We start from the raw sequence: 15,884 nt of genomic DNA, 5'->3' as shown, positions 1-15,884 counted from the left end.
GTAGTATGCTAGAGGAATGGAACCTGAACGTTTTGGTTCTGAGTGAAACAAAGCTCAAGGGTAAAGGGGAAGAGTGGTTTGGGAATGTCTTGTGAGTAAAGTCAGGGGTTGGTGAGAGGACAAGAGCAAAGGAAGGAGTAGCACTACTCCTGAAGCAGGAGTTGTGGGAGTATGTGATAAGTGTAAGAAAGTAAACTCTAGACTGATATGGGTAAAACCGAAAGAGGATGGAGAGAGATGGGTGATTATTATGGCCTATGCACCTGGTCATGAGAAGAAAGATCATAAGAGGCAAGTGTTTTGGGGACAGCTGAGTGAGTTTGTTAGCAGTTTTGATGTACGAGACTGGGTTATAGTGATGGGTGATTTGAATGCAAAGGTGAGTAGTGTGGCAGTTGAGGGTATAATTGGTGTAAATGGGGTGGTCAGTGTTGTAAGTAAATGGAAATGGTGATGAACTTGTAGATTTGTGTGCTGAAAGAGGACAGGTGATTGGGAGTACCTGGTTTAAAAAGAGAGATATACATATGTATATGTATGTAATTAGGAGAGATGGCCAGAGAGCGTTATTGGATTACGTGTTAATTGACAGGTGTGTGAAAGAGAGACTTTTAGATGTTAATGTGCTGAGAGGTGCAAGTGGAGATATGTGTGATCATTATCTCGTGGAGGCGAAGGTGAAGATTTGTAGAGGTTTTCAGAAAAGAAGAGAGAATGTTGGGGTGAAGAGAGTGGTGAGAGTAGGTGACCTTGGAAAGGAGATTTGTGTAAGGAAGTGCCAAGAGAGATTCAGTGCAGAATGGAAAAAGGTGAGAGCAAATGACATAAGGGGAGTGAGGGATGAATGGAATGTATTTAGGGAACCAGTGATGGCTTATGCAAAAGATAACTGTAGCATGAGAAAGGTGGGAGAAGGGCAGATTAGAAAGAGTAGTGAGTGGTGGGACTAAGTAAGATTGTTGGTGAAAGAGAAGAGAGAGGCATTTGGACAATTTTTGCAGGAAAATAATGCAAATGACTGGGAGATGTATAAAAGAAAGAGGCAAGAGGTCAAGAGAAAGGTGCAAGAGGTGAAAGAGAGGGCAAATGAAAGTTGGGAGTGAGAGAGTATCATTAAATTTTAGGGAGGATAAAAAGCTGTTTTGGAAGGAGGTAAATAAAGTGCATAAGACAAGAGAAAAAATGGGAACATCGATGAAGGGGGCTAATGGGAAGGTAATAACAAGTAGTGGTGAAGTGAGAAGATGGAGTGAGTACTTTGAAGGTTTGTTGAATGAGCGTGATGACAGGTTGGCAGATATAGGGTGTTTTGGTCAGAGTAGTGTGCGAAGTGAGAGAGTCAGGGAGAATGCTTTGGTAAACAGAGAAGAGGTAGCGAAAGCTTTGCAGAAGATGAAAGCTGGCAAGGCAGCGGGTTTGGATGGCATTGCAGTGGAGTTTATTAAAAAATGGGGTGACTTGTTGACTGGTTGGTGAGAATATTCAATGTATGTATGGTTCATGGTGAAGTGCCTGGGGGTTGGCAGAATGCATGCATAATGCCATTGTATAAAGGCAAAAGGGATAAAGGTGTGTTCAAATTACATATGTATAAGTTTGTTGAGTATCCCTGGGAAATTATAAGGGAGGGTATTGATTGAGAGGGTGAAGGCATATACAGAGCATCAGATTGGTTAAGAGCAATGTGGTTTCAGAAGTGGTGGAGGATGTGTGGATCAGGTGTATGCTTTGAAGAATGTATGTGAGAAATACTTAGAAAAACAGATGGATTCGTATGTAACATTTATGGATCAGGAGAAGGGATATGATAGTTGATAGAGATGCTTTGTGGAAGGTATTAAGAGTTATGGTGTGGGACGTGTGTTGCAAGAAGCAGTGAAAAGTTTTTATCGAGGATGTAAGTGATTGGTTCCCAGTGAATGTTGATTTGTGGCAGGAGTGCGTGATGTCTCCATGGTTGTTTAGTTTGTTTATGGATGGGGTTGTTAGGCAGGTGAATGCAAGAGTTTTGGAGAGAGTGCCCGGGCAAGAATGCAGTCTGTTTTGGATGAGAGGGCTTGGGGAGTGAGTAAGTTGTTGTTTGCTGATGATACAGTGCTGGTGGCTGATTCGGGTGAGAAACTGCAGAAGCTGGTGATTGAGTTTGGTAAAGTGTGTGAAAGAAGAAAGCCGAGAGTAAATGTGAAGAAGAGCAAGGTTATTAGGTTCAGTAGGGTTGAGGGACAAGTTAATTGGGAGGTAAGTTTGAATGGAGAAAAACTGGAGGAAGAAGTATTTTAGATATCTGGGAGTGGATTTAGCAGTAGATGGATCCATGGAAGCAGAAGTGAGTCACAGGGTGGGGGGAAGGGGGCAAAGGTTCTAGGAGCATTGAAGGATGTGTGGAAGGCAAGAATATTATTTCGGAGAGCATAAATGGGTATGTTTGAGGGAATAGTGGTTCCAACAATGTTATATGGTTGCGAGGCATGGGCTATAGATAGAGTTGTGCGGAGGAGGATGGAAGAGTTGGAAATGAGATGTCTGAGGACAATATGCGGTGTGAGGTGGTTTGATCAAGTAAGTAATGAAAGGGTAAGAGAGATGTGTAGTAATAAAATGAGTGTGGTTGAGAGAGCAGAGGAGGGTGTATTGATAAGGTTTGGTCACATGGAGAAAATGAGAGGAAAGATTGACAAAGAAGATATATGTGTCAGAGATGGAGGGAACAAGAAGTGGGAACCAAAGTGGAGGTGGAATGGAGTGAAATGATTTTGAGCAATCAGGGCCTGAACATACAAGAGGGTGAAATGCATGCAAGGAATAGAGTGAATTGGAATGATGTGGTATACCAGGGTTGACGCGCTGTCAATGGATTGAACCAGGGCATGTGAAGCATCTGGAGTAAACGATGGAAAGTTTTATGGGGCCTGGATGTGGAAAGGGAGCTGTGGTTTCGGTGCATTACACATGACAGCTAGAGACTGAGTTTGAACGAATGTGGCCTTTGTTGTCTTTTCCTAGCACAACCCCCCACGTGCATGGAGGGAGGGGGGGGTGCCATTTCATGGTGGTGAGGTGGTGGCGGGAATGGATGGAGGCAGCAAGTATGAATATGTACACATGCATATATGTATATATCTGTGTATGTATATGTATGTACACATTGAAATGTATAGGTATGTATATGTGTGTGTGTGTGTGGGCGTTTATATATATACATGTGTATGTGGGTAGGTTGGGCCACTCTTTCGTCTGTGTTTCCTTGTGCTACATCCCTAATGCAGGAGACAGCGACAAAGTAGAATAATAAAAAAATATACACCTGTACACATGAGGGATTGCAAAATGATTCAAAGATATTTTAATTTACTAGCAAAAAGGTCAGACAGATGGCAAATGAAGTTTAATGTAGACAAGTGTAAAATTACGTACAATGGAGACAAGAATAACTGTTACAACTACAACCAATTCGGAAACTCTCCCACTAGAGTAAATGAAGAAAAGATCCTTGGAGTTGTCATAAGCAACAATCTGAAGTACACTAAACAGTGTTAAGCGGCGAGTAAAAAAAAGAGGCAACGAAATGTTAGGTCTCATGGGCAGGAACAAAGATTACAAGACACCAGCAACAATTCTCACACTTAAGGATTCTCTCGTAACACCAAACTATAAAAACTATAAAAAAGAAGAAAAATAAGAGGGGGATAGGGATAAGGGAGAAAGAATGCTTCCCACACATTCCTCACATGTCGTAAAAGGCGACTAAAGGGGACGGGAGTGGGGGGGCTGGAAACCCTCCCCTCCTTGTATTTTAACTCTAAAAGGGGAAACAAGAAGGAGTCACATGGGGAGTGCTCATCCTCATCGAAGGCTCAGATTGGGGTGTCTAAATGTATGTGGATGTAACCAAGATGAGAAAAAAGGAGAGATAGATAGTATGTTTGAGGAAAGGAGCCTGGATGTTTTGGCTCTGAGTGAAATGAAGCTCAAGGGTAAAGGGGAAGAGTGGTTTGGGAATGTCTTGGGAGTAAAGTCAGGGGTTAGTGAGAGGACAAGAGCAAGGGAAGGAGTAGCACTACTCCTGAAACAGGAGTGATGGGAGTAAGTGATAGTGTAAGAAAGTAGACTCTAGATTGACATGGGTAAAACTGAAAGTGGATGGAGAGAGATGGATGATTATTGATGCATATGCACCTGGACATGAGAAGAAAGATCATGAGAGGCAAGTGTTTTGGGAGCAGATGAGTGAGTGTGTTAGTAGTTTTGATGCACAAGACCGGGTTATAGTGATGGGTGATTTGAATGCAAAGGTGAGTAATGTGGCAGTTGAGGGAATAATTGGTGTACATGGGGTGTTCAGTGTTGTAAATGGAAATGGTGAAGAGCTTGTAGATTTATGTGCTGAAAAAGGACTGGTGATTGGGAATACCTGGTTTAAAAAGAGAGATATACAGAAGTATACGTATGTAAGTAGGAGAGATGGCCAGAGAGCTTTTGGATGTTGATGTGCTAAGAGGTGCAACTGAAGGGATGTCTGATCATTATCTTGTGGAGGTGAAGGTGAAGATTTGTAGAGGTTTTCAGAAAACAAGACAGAATGTTGGGATGAAGAGAGCGGTGAGAGTAAGTGAGCTTGGGAAGGAGACTTGAGTGAGGAAGTACAAGGAGAAACTGAGTACAGAATGGAAAAAGGTGAGAACAAAGGACGTAAGGGGAGTGGAGGAGGAATGGGATGTATTTAGGGAAGCAGTGAAGGCTTGCGCAAAAGATGCTTGTGGCAAGAGAAGCGTGGGAGGTGGGCAGATTAGAAAGGGTATTGAGTGGTGGGATGAAGAAGTAAGATTATTAGTGAAAGAGAAGAGAGAGGCATTTGGACGATTTTTGCAGGGAAATAATGCAAATGACTGGGAGACATAAAAGAAAGAGGCAGGAGGTCAAGAGAAAGGTGCAAGAGGTGAAAAAGAGGGCAAATGAGAGTTGGGGTGAGAGAGTGTCATCAAATTTTAGGGAGAATAAAAAGATGTTTTGGAAGGAGGGAAATAAAGTGTGTAAGACAAGGAAACAAATGGGAACTTTAGTGAAGGGAGCAAGTGGGGAGGTGATAACAAGTGGTGGTGATGTGAGAAGGAGATGGAGTGAGTATTTTCAAGGTTTGCTCAATGTGTCTGATGATAGAGTGGCAGATATAGGGTGTTTTGGTCGAGGTGATGTGCAAAGTGAGAGGGTTAGGGAAAATGATTTGGTAAACAGAGAAGAGGTAGTAAAAGCTTTGCGGAAGATGAAAGCCGGCAAGGCAGCAGGTTTGGATGGTATTGCAGTGGAATTTGTTAAAAAAAGGGGGTGACTGTATTATTGACTGGTTGGTAAGGTTATTTAATGTATGTATGATTCAAGGTGAGGTGCCTGAGGATTGGCAAAATGCTTACATAGTGCCACTGTACAAAGGCAAAGGGAATAAAAGTGAGTGCTCAAATTACAGAAGTATAAGTTTGTTGAGTATTCTTGGGAAATTATATGGGAGGGTATTGATTGAGAGGGTGAAGGGATGTACAGAGCATCAGATTGGGGAAAAGCAGTGTGGTTTCAGAAGTGGTAGAGGATGTGTGGATCAGGTGTTTGCTTTGAAGAATGTACGTGAGAAATACTTAGAAAAGCAAATGGATTAATATGTAGCATTTATGGATCTGAAGAAGGCATATGATATAGTTGACAGAGATGCTCTGTGGAAGGTATTAAGAATACATGGTGTGGGAGGCAAGTTGTTAGAAGCAGTGAAAAGTTTTTATCGAGGATGTAAGGCATGTGTATGTGTAGGAAGAGAGGAAAGTGATTGGTTATCATTGAATGCAGGTTTGCGGCAGGGGTGTGTGATGTCTCCATGGTTGTTTAATTTGTTTACGGATGGGGTTGTTAGGGAGGTGAATGCAGGGGCTTTGGAAAGAGGGGCAAGTATGCAGTATGTTGTGGATGAGAGAGCTTGGGAAGTGAGTCGGTTGTTGTTCGCTGATGATAGAGCGCTGGTGGCTGATTCGTGTGAGAAACTGCAGAAGCTGGTAACTGAGTTTGGTAAAGTGTGTGAAAGAAGAAAGCTGAGAGTAAATGTGAATAAAAGCAAGGTTATTTGGTACAGTAGGGTTGAGGGACAAGTCAATTGGGACGTAAGTTTGAATGGAGAAAAACTGGAGGAAGTGAAGTGTTTTAGATATCTGGGAGTGGATTTGGCAGCGGATGGACCATGGAAGCGGAAGTGAATCATAGGATGGGGGAGGGGGCGAAAGTTCTGGGAGTGTTGAAGAATGTGTGGAAGTCGAGAACATTATCTTGGAAAGCAAAAATGGGTATGTTTGAAAGAATAGTGGTTCCAACAATGCTATATGGTTGCGAGGCGTAGGATATAGATAGAGTTGTGCAGAGTAGGGTGGATGTGCTGGAAATGAGATGTTTGAGGACAATACGTGGTGTGAGGTGGTTTGATCGAGTAAGTAATAATAGGGTAAGGGAGATGTGTGGTAATAAAAAGAGTGTGGTTGAGAGAGCAAAAGAGGGTGTTTTGAAATGGTTTGGTCACATGGAGAGAATGAGTGAGGAAAGATTGACAAAGAGGATATATGTGTCAGAGGTGGAGGGAACAAGGAGAAGTGGGAGACCAAATTGGAGGTGGAAATATGGAGTGAATAGATTTTGAGTGATCGGTGCCTGAACATGCAGGAGGGTGAAAGGCGTGCAAGGAATAGAGTGAATCAGAACGATGTGGTATACCGGAGGCATGTGAAACATCTGGGGTAAACCATAGAAAGTTCAGTGGGGCCTGGATGTGGAAAGGGAGCTGTGGTTCTGGTGCATTATTACATGACAGATAGAGACGGAGTGTGAACGAATGTGGCCTTTGTTGTCTTTTCCTAGCGCTACCTCATGCATATGAGTGGGGGAGGGGGTTGCTATTTCATGTGTGGCGGGGTGGCGATGGGAATGAATAAAGGCAGACCATGAATTATGTACATGTGTATATATGTAGATGTCTGTGTGTGTATATATATGTATACGTTGAGATGTATAGGTATGTATATTTGCGTGTGTGGACGTGTTTGTAGATCCATGTGTATGTGGGTGGGTTGGGCCATTCTTTCGTCTGTTTCCTTGCGCTACCTCGCTAACACGAGAGATAGTAACAAAGCAAAATAAATATAAATAACAAAGACACAAAGCAAAATTGATTCCATCCCTTAGAAATCTGGCATACAAAGAAATGCTAAAACAATTGGATCTCTCCTCCCTTAACAAACGCAGACTTCATGGTAACTAAATCCAGGTATTCAAAATTCTGAACATTCAATAACATAAATCACGAATATCTTTTTGAAATACAAGACACTAAGGATACCAAAACAAATGGAATATAACTCAAAGCTAGATGTAGTATAGCCATGGGAAAAAGCTTCTTTTCCTATAGGTGTGTTGAGCACTGGAATAAGTTATTGTCAGATGTCAGTTGAGATTGAATGTGAATAAAAGCAGGGTAGAGGGGCAGGTTAGTTGGTGTGTGAGTTTGAATGGGGAAAAATTGGAAGAAGTCAAGCATTTTAGATATCTGAGAGTAGACTTGGTTGTGAATGGAACCATGGAAGTGAATGTGGGTCATAAGGTGGTGGAGGGGGATAAGGTTCTGGAAGCAATGAAGAATGTGTGGAAAAAGAGAACATTAACTGGGAGGGTAAAAATGGCTAAGTTTGAAGGAATAGTAGTCCCAACAATATCATACTGATGTGAAGCATAGACTATGGATAAGACTGTGCTGAGGAGAGTGGACGTGTTGGAAATGAAACCTTTGAAGACAATACGTGATGTGAGGTGGTTTGAGTAAGTAATGAAAGGGGGAAAAAAAGGCGTGTGTAGTAATAAAACAAGTGTGGTTGAGAGAGCAGAGGAGGGTGTAATGAAATGGTTTGGCCATACGGTGAGACTGAGTGATGAAAGGGTCACAAAGAGGATATATGTGTCAGAAGTGGAGTTACAGTAACAAGGGAAACAAAGAGACCAAATTGGAGATGGAAGGATGAAGTGAAAAAGACTGTTAGCAACAGAGGCATGAGCATGCAGGAGGGTGAAAGGCATGCACCGGATAGAGGGAATTGGAATGATGTGGTATACTGGGACCAATATGCTGTCAATGTACTGAACCAGGGCATATGAAGCATCTAAGGTAAAGCAAAGAAAGTTATGCAGGGCCTGGATGTGGATAGAGGGCTGTGGTTTCAGTGCATTACACATGACAGCTCAAGAATGAGCAGATGTGGTCTTTCTTTCTTTGTCTGTTCCAGGCACTACCTCATCATGGAAAATGGTGATCAAGTACAAAAGAAAAAATGTTCCGTGAATGAGTCACCTTCATTGCTGTTAATTTCCTGTTAGTCATGGCTGGAACTTTTATCTCATCTGCATTCTTAATAATGGGTCTAATCTTCAATGTAGCCAATTTCAAAGCATCACTGATATCGACCTAATGTTACCCACTTTCCAACCATCTCAACACTAGTAATCTTACATTCAATCACTAGAACTTGTAGGCTGTCTTCCAGACAAGATGGGTTAAAAAACGTCACAATAATATCGAAAAATAAAAAATCAGTGAGTCAGTAAGAATGTGTGCATAGCACGTGTGGCAAAATTTATTCTGTACTACCAGAGGAGAGCAATTAGTACTGATAGAATGCAAGTGTACATGTGTACAGCACCCTAACTGGCCAAGTAAGTATAACTAGTTGTGTGTATGTGTATGTGGTGCTCTGATTGGCTAAGTGAGTATAAACAAAGACAGCTGCTCTCAGCATGTTGAGGGTGATTGGACTCATGACTTTTAACTTGTTTTATGGATTCTCGCATTTTTTTCAAGTAAAACTAAAGCATTAAGATGCAAGCAAGAATGTTATACCAGAATGGGGTAGCACTAACCAGGGTATTAGTGTATATGCATAATGTTTAATGTACATTACAGAGGTGCCACAGAGTTATATTACCAGTACTAACAGCCTAGGTATCATTGGAAGGGTTAGTGATGGTTGTGCACTGAGCCAGCACTTCAATGTCAAGTTGCGCTCCTCTGACCCAAGTAGTTGTCCTTTAATTTTGCCCCATCCATGCATGGAATGCTGATATTCTGTCCACAAACATACAATCTCTCCTTGTTACAAACAACAGTTGACAACACTTAATTAACACAACTCATTCTTCAAAACTCTAGATCTTCCTGTGGAAAGTGCTTTGTGCTAGCCTTGCCTTTTGGAAAAAAAGGTAGGAGTAATAGACAGAAATACTAGGTGGGAGAGTTAGAAGTTTTAAGAAGTATTAGGTAGAGGTAGTAGGTAGGTGCAATGGCTGGCAGCATTAGGTAGAGGATATAACATAAGGCAGAAGCAGTAGGTTGTAACATTAAGAAGGAATAGTAGGTAGACACATTAGGCAGAACTAGTTGTGAGGAACATTAGGTAGTAGCCTCTGAAAACACTACACTAGAGTTGCTCTCTTAACAGGAGCCTGTTAAGGATAAGACACTAACAGCTAAGAAGTGGCACTCGAGTTCAACAGTTAACGAGACTTTTTGCCGTAGCCATCCCTCGAGGAAGCTCCCAAAGTCAACAGGTGTCAGAGATATAGTTAGACGGATATATACTTTAAAAAAAAAAAAAAAAAAAAAAAAAAAAAAAAGAGTAAATGTATTTGCAGCATTCCTAACTGTAACACTATATTCAAAATGAATGTGAAGATATTGATCTTTTGAGTAGCATTACTGAAAATACTTTTACCTGCCTCCACATAAAGGAATTTCACTCCCAAAGGATTCATTAACAGAGATAAGGCTGCAACATCTCCAGAGGAATGACATTTGCACAACCTGTAAGCTAATTGGCATGCACCTGCAGTGTCAGCAAAAATACCTTGTCTGCCTCTTCAATATATTTCCAAGGGTAATTTCATACTTCCCCTATATTACTTCGTCATCTCTCCTTAGGCCTTAATTACCATCTACAGATAATTGGGTATGGAACTGGTAAGGTTCCTGAAGTATTATAGATTCATGTTTTGGGTTCAAAGGGCCTTAATCTAAATCAGGTGAAGCAATGATGAGGTGCTGCAGGAGCAGCCACCTGACTGTGCGTTCTGAGCACCCATGTGCCTAGAAATCTGATGTGTACACACACTTGTTTCTACACAAGAATTCAGTTTTCTCCTCTATAGAAAAGTACTAACCAACCATCGTGAAGCAAAGGTGGTAAAAATACTACATCTAGAACCAAAATTCCCAAATTGAAGTGCTAGACTACAAAAGAAAATATATTTATTTATTTATTTTGCCTTGTCGCTGTCTCCCGCGTTTGCGAGGTAGCGCAAGGAAACAGACGAAAGAAATAGCCCAACCCACCCCCAATACACATGTATATATATATATATATACACGTCCACACACGCAAATATACATACCCATACATCTCAATGTACACATATATATACACACACAGACACATACATATATACACATGCACACAATTCACACTGTCTGCCTTTATTCAGTCCCATCGCCTCCTCGCCACACATGGAATAACATCCCCCTCCCCTCTCATGTGTGCGAGGTAGCGCTAGGAAAAGACAACAAAGGCCCCATTCGTTCACACTCAGTCTCTGGCTGTCATGCAATAATGCCTGAAACCACAGCTCCCTTTCCACATCCAGGCCCCACACAACTTTCCATGGTTTACCCCAGACGCTTCACATGCTCTGATTCAATCCATTGACAGCATGTCGACCCCGGTATACCACATCGATCCAATTCACTCTATTCCTTGCACGCCTTTCACCCTCCTGCATGTTTAGGCCCCAATCACTCAAAATCTTTTTCACTCCATCTTTCCACCTCCAATTTGGTCTCCCACTTCTCCTCATTCCCTCCACCTCCAACACATATATCCTCTTGGTCAATCTTTCCTCACTCATTCTCTCCATGTGACCAAACCATTTCAAAACACCCTCTTCTGTTCTCTCAACCACACTCTTTTTATTTCCACACATCTCTCTCACCCTTACATTACTTACTTGATCAAACCAACTCACACCACATATTGTCCTCAAACATCTCATTTCCAGCACATCCACCCTCCTCCGCACAACTCTATCCATAGCCCATGCCTCAAACCATACAACATTGTTGGAACCACTATTCCTTCAAACATACCCATTTTTGCTTTCCGAGATAATGTTCTTGACTTCCACACATTCTTCAACGCTCCCAGGATTTTCGCCCCCTTCCCCACCCTATGATTCACTTCCACTTCCATGGTTCCATCTGCTGCCAGATCCACTCCCAGATATCTAAAACACTTTACTTCCTCCAGTTTTTCTCCTTTCAAACTTACCTCCCAATTGACTTGACCCTCAACCCTACTGTACCTAATAACCTTGCTCTTATTCACATTTACTCTTAACTTTCTTCTTTCACACACTTTACCAAACTCAGTCACCAGCTTCTGCAGTTTCTCACATGAATCAGCCACCAGCGCTGTATCATAAGTGAACAACAACTGACTCACTTCCCAAGCTCTCTCATCCTCAACAGACTTCATACTTGCCCCTCTTTCCAAAACTCTTGCATTCACCTCCCTAACAACCCCATCCAGAAACAAATTAAACAACTATAGAGACATCACACAACCCTGCCGCAAACCTACATTCACTGAGAACCAATCACTTTCCTCTCTTCCTACACGTATACATGCCTTACATCCTCGATAAAAACTTTTCACTGCTTCTAACAACTTGCCTCCCACACCATATATTCTTAGCACCTTCCGCAGAGCATCTCTATCAACTCTATCATATGCCTTCTCCAGATCCATAAATGCTACATACAAATCCATTTGCTTTTCTAAGTATTTCTCACATACATTCTTCAAAGCAAACACCTGATCCACACATCCTCTACCACTTCTGAAACCACACTGCTCTTCCCCAATCTGATGCTCTGTACATGCCTTCACCCTCTCAATCAATACCCTCCCATATAATTTACCAGGAATACTCAACAAACTTATACCTCTGTAATTTGAGCACTCACTCTTATCCCCTTTGCCTTTGTACAATGGCACTATGCACGCATTCTGTCAATCCTCAGGCACTTCACCATGAATCATACATACATTAAATAACCTTACCAACCAGTCAACAATACAGTCATCCCCTTTTTTAATAAATTCCACTGCAATACAATCCAAACCTTAATTCTCTCAAGATAGCTTGAGGCACACTGAGGCAGGTTCCTGGTCCTTATACTGCTGGAAATATTACTTTCAGTGACCACATGTATAATGATTTCACCTTCTGAATGTCATTTGCTTGTACCCACAATGAATCTTAGCCATATAAAGCATTTGAAAATACGAGGGGGAAAATATTTTCTAGACACTTATGATGGCATTTCTCACATACATTCTTCAAAGCAAACACCTGATCCACACATCCTCTACCACTTCTGAAACCACACTGCTCTTCCCCAATCTGATACTCTGTACATGCCTTCACCCTCTCAATCAACACCCTCCCATATAATTTACCAGGAATACTCAATAAACTTATACCTCTGTAATTTGAGCACTCACTCTTATCCCCTTTGCCTTTGTACAAATGGATTTGTATGTAGCATTTATGGATCTGGAGAAGGCATATGATAGAGTTGATAGAGATGCTCTGTGGAAGGTATTAAGAATATATGGTGTGGGAGGCAAGTTGTTAGAAGCAGTGGAAAGTTTTTATCGAGGATGTAAGGCATGTGTACGTGTGGGAAGAGAGGAAAGTGATTGGTTCTCAGTGAATGTAGGTTTGCAGCAGGGGTGTGTGATGTCTCCATGGTTGTTTAATTTGTTTATGGATGGGGTTGTTAGGAAGGTAAATGCAAGAGTTTTGGAAAGAGGGGCAAGTATGAAGTCTGTTGGGGATGAGAGAGCTTGGGAAGTGAGTCAGTTGTTGTTCGCTGATGAGACAGCGCTGGTGGCTGATTCATGTGAGAAACTGCAGAAGCTGGTGACTGAGTTTGGTAAAGTGTGTGAAAGAAGAAAGTTAAGAGTAAATGTGAACAAGAGCAAGGTTATTAGGTACAGTAGGGTTGAGGGTCAAGTCAATTGGGAGGTAAGTTTGAATGGAGCAAAACTGGAGGAAGTAAAGTGTTTTAGATATCTGGGAGTGGATCTGGCAGCGGATGGAACCATGGAAGCAGAGGTGGATCATAGGGTGGGGGAGGGGGCGAAAATCCTGGGAGCCTTGAAGAATGTGTGGAAGTCGAGAACATTATCTCGGAAAGCAAAAATTGGTATGTTTGAAGGAATAGTGGTTCCAACAATGTTGTATGGTGTGCAAGGCGTGGGCTATGGATAGAGTTGTGCGCAGGAGGATAGATGTGCTGGAAATGAGATGTCTGAGGACAATGTGTGGTGTGAGGTGGTTTGATCGAGTAAGTAACGTAAGGGTAAGAGAGATGTGTGGAAATAAACAGAGCATGGTTGAGAGAGCAGAAGAGAGTGTTTTGAAATGGTTTGGGCGCATGGAGAGAATGAGTGAGGAAAGATTGACCAAGAGGATATATGTGTCGGAGGTGGAGGGAACGAGGAGAAGTGGGAGACCAAATTGGAGGTGGAAAGATGGAGTGAAAAAGATTTTGTGTGATTGGGGCCTGAACATGCAGGAGGGTGAAAGGAGGGCAAGGAATAGAGTGAATTGGATCGATGTGGTATACCGGGGTTGACGTGCTGTCAGTGGATTGAATCAGGGCATGTGAAGCGTCTGGGGTAAACCATGGAAAGCTGTGTAGGTATGTATATTTGCGTGTGTGGACGTATGTATATACATGTGTATGGGGGTGGGTTGGGCCATTTCTTTTGTCTGTTTCCTTGCGCTACCTCGCAAACGTGGGAAACAGCGGCCTTATGATGGTGTGAGTAAAGGCAGTGGTGTGCAATAGTCTGGGGAGTATAAAATCACAATATGGCTTTCCCCAATTAAAGGGACTAATTTTCCTTAAATCATCCTAAGGCCCAAGATTTTAGTAGGCCCAATAAATGGGAAGATCCTTCTTTCTTTGAATCATAACTGCTTTATCAATTTCATGATTATGCTAAAGCCACCATAAATCTGGATATATGTAAAGCCATAGACTCGTATTTAGAAATATAAACTGTACACGCTACATACAGTTTTGTTAAATTTTTCAAAGATTTGCTATGGAAGGGGGCCCAAGAGAACTTGGCTCTAAAACACCAAAATCCATTATATACCATTGCATATGGATCCTAAGGATAGGAGAATTTTTTCTGATGCTTTTCTGTCAAAGAAGGACAGCTTGATATGCAACTAATTGCAAGAAAAGCCTGATGAATATTCAAACAGATGTAGATAACGTTAAACCATTTCCTGATAAGGGCCACTATTCTCCAATAACATATCAGCAGATGTGCACAGCCATTTAGCCCCTTCAATGTTCATTTCAAAGAGATAATCTACCTATCTATCTATATCTCTGACACCTGTTCCCTCCTGAAAGTCCCTTAAATTGGCAGCCACAGCAATAATCTCCATAACTAGTGAACTCTAATGCTGCTCCCTAGTCTTTACTGTCTCATCCTTTACAGGCCATTGGCAGAGGGATACTCGAGTGAAGAGTTTGCAGAGGTTCCTACCTAATGTTCCTACTGACTAGTACCACCTGATGCTCTTGCCTAATGTTTCTTCCTACAACTTCTCCATAATGCTCCTGCCTAAATGTTCCTACCTACTGCTTCTATCTATTGCTCCTACCATTTTGCCAAAAGGTAGGGCCAGCGCATAGTGCTCACCACAAGATGATCTAGAGTTATGAAGAATAAGCCATGTGAGTTAAGTGTTGTCAAGTGTTAAGTGTGACAGAGAAATTGTATTTTATGGAAAAAATGCCAATAGTCCATGTGTGAGTGAGGCAGAAAGAAAATACAGCTACCTGGGTCAGAGGAGTGCAACATGACAACAACTGGAGTGCTGGCTCACTATGGAGCCATCACTAATATACCTCCCTAGTGATTGGCTGTCTACCAACTACTAGGAAGTTAGACATGATCCTCTAAAAAAAAGAAAAAATAAGTAAAAAAAATACCCTTAAAAAGTATTGTTAGTGTGGTAGGTTGTTGAGTGGACAAGGCAGGAGGCAAGTGGGTGACATGCTGTCTGTGCATCTCGGCAACAATTATAATTATAGTTTCTTCCAAGGCATGATTTCACACTACATAAACTAAGCACATAAAAGCTCCACAATTTACTTCTAGGCATGATTTCACACAAAATACACTAACCATACTACCTATACATATTTACATATCAACTGGTAGAACTTTGTATATCTACATAGGTAAATGTATAAGTAAGTTCATCACCAAAAAGGTTAGCATTAATAATAGAGAAGGTGCTTCATTATTATACAAGTAACTAAATTTCATAAATTTCATTATGTTCAATTTGGGATAAGAGAAAGTGTGTGCTTACTTAAAACATCATGAGATATTAAAATAGCACAATAACACTATGGTTTCTTTCCAGGCATGATTTTACACTATATGCACAAAGCACACTACACATACATATCATTCAAGTATCACTTACACAGAGAGAACTTTGTTTACCTATAACCATAAATGTACAATCAATCTTTCTTACCAAAAAATTTAAGCCTTGTACTGCAACAAATGTTTCACTACTCTCAGTCTAACTTCTCATATAATTCTTTGTTTTACTTGTGGGTAAGAGAGAGTGGGCCCTTAAATAAGACATGACATGAAACTCTTGCACATGAGATATTGTAAGCCACATAAAATTACATTCATACAAAGTGAACTATG

General features: G+C 41.4%; 1 protein-coding gene across 6 annotated transcripts in view; it reads right to left on the bottom strand.

The window, feature by feature from the left end:
- The window catches only part of BRWD3 (bromodomain and WD repeat-containing protein), a 385,638-nt gene that overhangs the window by 105,252 nt on the left and 264,502 nt on the right, over positions 1-15,884 (bottom strand). The gene's annotated exons all lie outside the window — the stretch shown is intronic.

This window comes from Panulirus ornatus, chromosome 46 (genome assembly GCF_036320965.1).
Source record: "Panulirus ornatus isolate Po-2019 chromosome 46, ASM3632096v1, whole genome shotgun sequence".
In the NCBI taxonomy this organism is placed as follows: Eukaryota; Metazoa; Arthropoda; class Malacostraca; order Decapoda; family Palinuridae; genus Panulirus; species Panulirus ornatus.
The sequence above is the reverse complement of the archived record's forward strand: the minus strand, read 5'-3'. Positions and strand labels throughout refer to the sequence as shown.